Genomic DNA, 3,345 nt, shown 5'->3' with positions numbered 1-3,345 from the left:
GTGTAGGAAAGCGAGAATAGGTTCGTTAAGACGGGATCCCACTAGGGAGCGCACATCCTGAGTACTACCGCGGGGATTTCGTCTGTCCCACTCGACTTCTTGACATAAAGGGACAATAGAGCTCGCCTGACAGCCTTCTGCGTAAAGCGGATATCCGGCATAGATCTCTCGCACTGCTGGATGGTTGGCGGTGTGGCCCCTCTGTCATCAAGAGTCGATTTTGAGGCAAAGAGGGTACTAAGAAGATCGGCTTCCCCCTTTGCCGTAGGGGCCAAAGAATCATCTGGTTTCTGCAGGGGCGGTACACGGGTACAAAGCCAGGAACTCTAAGGGGAACTTTGAACATTACTTGATAGTCCTACGGATGGGTACACAGCAGTAGGTCCAGCAAAGCGGCAGATTGGGTGTCTACATCAGGTACCCTAGTGAAATCAGGTACGACCTGAGAGAATCTATATGCCAAGGAGAAGTCATATGCAGATCTCCCGGCAAAGTCGGTGGTCCGGGATTTCAGCCAATCGACAAGATGAGCGTTGCAATCACCAACAACCACCAACTCTGCCGAAGGACACTGCTGCAGCATTCTGTCGGTTGCCCACTGGATGTGCTCGAATAATCGAGTTGTCTCCACATCTCCGCTATAGGATCTATATAGGCACGCATAGACACGAGGAAGAACTCCGACGTCCGCGCGCAGCCACAATAATGATAGGTCCTTGTCTTCGAGATAGCTGAGACGGCAATAGCAGATATCTCCCCGAACATACACACATAACCAGGCTCGACGCCTGAAGGCATGTTCTAAACTGTAGCCGGGGTACTTCAAAAACGATGTATCGTCCGGGATCAATCTGCGTCCCCATCAGAAAGAGAAAATCCGACTTTACCGTCTCGTGGTAGTGGTTTGTAATTCCTCCAAGTTTGTAATTTACTAAATTCATACTGTTTGCACGGTACAAGTATTCTTGGCTGTAACTATATAAGTTAACACAAAAACGTATAAATTAAACATGTAATGCTCCGTTTCTAATACTAAATTTCGTGAACGAACTCGCTAGTCTCTGTTAGTTATATTATGACAAAAGAAAAAACAGCCCGTTGACTCGTTAGCATAAATTAAGTAAACAAGCATTGTAGACAAATCAAAAAATCTAAGCTACACGTTTTTCTACAACGAATATCATAGAATTCTAGAATTATATTTACTGGCTTTTACACGCGGCTTCGCTCGCGTTGATTCAGCTAAATTAATGAATCCCGAATATTTATATACTAACAGGCAGATTTTTTCAAAGAAACCTTCAGGGTCAAATCCGAAACTATAAAGAATAGGAAAAAATGCTGAAAGAGTTACCAGGCCGATTTTGATAAAAACTAAAACTGCATCATTCGATTTTTTTAATCTGTTTCCCTAGCCGGGAAGTTCATTTTAGAAGAAAAAACACGCCTTATATTATTCCACCATCGGATAATGTCGAATAACGATAAATAACAAACTAAATGAAAAGGTTACTTTTAGTAAGTAGTGTAAGTACCCACATATTTTCCTTATTACGCTGTCATCTAAGTTACTGCCCGTGCCCATGAACAAATGCCGGTTTCAAATCATTCGATAGGGATTTATTCTCTCGGAATTAAATTTTTCATGTGCTGACTCAAAAAGAAGAACAAAAACTGTTATGCCAAATCGTTAATAGGCTAGTTGATATTTTTTTAAAAAGTAGTTCACATCTTTGCTTGCCGTCTGTTATACCTAAAATATAAAAAAATCAACAAAAAACAAACGTTACCTTAGTATATGTCGGGGGCAGGTCTAGGCGTTGAAAGCGGATGACGTAATACCAGATGCTGGCGGCACCTGCACCGGACGACATTCCTTATCGCCTTATGACCCATCTACCTGATTACTTTACCTGCTCTTCCTATAAAAAGGGTTGAAGCACTTGATCAGTACGCATTTGGTTTGGATGCGTCTCGGTGCACGGATCGCTGTCTGTTTCAATAGACTATCCTAGCCCTCGCTATGGTTATTTTGCTATATAGTAGACTTACTGACTATGATAACTAATTCTATTAAATTATGCGATGCCATATACTTGACCGACTGACTATGATAACTAATTTTATTATTACTGAATTACTGTTCCCCTTAATGTCCTAATCATCTTTTCCCTACACTTTCCACCAAAACGGCCCGAATTGTCATGGCGTCTAGTACGACGCCACCTCTTCGGAAACAACTGGGAAGTTGAATGTGAAGTTAAAACAATTATATGAACGGCGCTTAAAATGACGTCAAAGATTTACAAAATCTGCGCAATATGTGCAATAAAAATAACAAATAAATTATTTATTTATATGCCAGATACGCCAGACATACGAAAAAAGTAGCTGTCACTTGCAAGAGGAGACCCTAAGTAATTTTTCTTTAAGCGGTAAACATATGGCGGTAAATTACATTTTTGTGCAGACCATTTTGATGTAACTAAGTTTAATTACATAATTACACATGTATTACAATGAATTTAATACGTAGGTAAATAAATAAGTAAAAGTATGAACATAAATGCGTTATAAAATATATAGTGTGTATTGTAGACACTGTTAAGGTTCGTGCAATAAAACAATATCGTGTTGCTCTGTAAAAGAGAATGATTTTATTTAAACCAAATCCAAATCAAATTGCATTAATTTCTTAAACATAATAATATTATAGTCTAACATAACTTACCTGTAAAAGCAAAACAACATTTAAAACTATTATTTCACGAAAAAATAATTATTTTACATTCATCATTTCGTTCCTATGACATTGATATTCTATACACGTCTATATTTAATTATAAAAATAAAAACAATACATATATATAGGGTAAATAGATGTCTATTTACCAGGCAGATGGGCAGCAGAGTTTACTTGAATATTTAACATATCACTGCGACGCTACCGACGCGACCGGGTATACCTACTTCCGTCCCCCGCGTCAACATCCCACAATCTATCTTTCTATCTAATCGAATCCCTTTAAATAAGCAATTCTTCAATATCGTACATATCGTTACCGATGGATTTGACCCTATAATGTGCTAATTCACTTTTAAGATTTATTTATTTTTCAATAATTTTTCACTCAAATTTAAACATAAGAAAAAACTGGGATTAAAATTGACAAAGTGCTAATATGTCCAAATATTAGCAGTCCAAAGTGTTTGATGATAATAGCGGAATTTTGCTAATGGGGGGGGTGAAGAGTCAAGGAGTAAAAGAGCCGCTGTTTGCCGACCACTGGCATAGGCTAACGATATTTGAAACTGTCAGGAAGTAAAACCACATCATAGGCAAAG

Source organism: Epargyreus clarus, unplaced genomic scaffold, assembly GCF_041222505.1.
Source record: "Epargyreus clarus isolate Ecla_fem2 unplaced genomic scaffold, WU_Ecla_fem_2.2 ptg000021l, whole genome shotgun sequence".
Taxonomy (NCBI): Eukaryota; Metazoa; Arthropoda; class Insecta; order Lepidoptera; family Hesperiidae; genus Epargyreus; species Epargyreus clarus.
Note: the sequence above shows the minus strand (reverse complement) of the source record.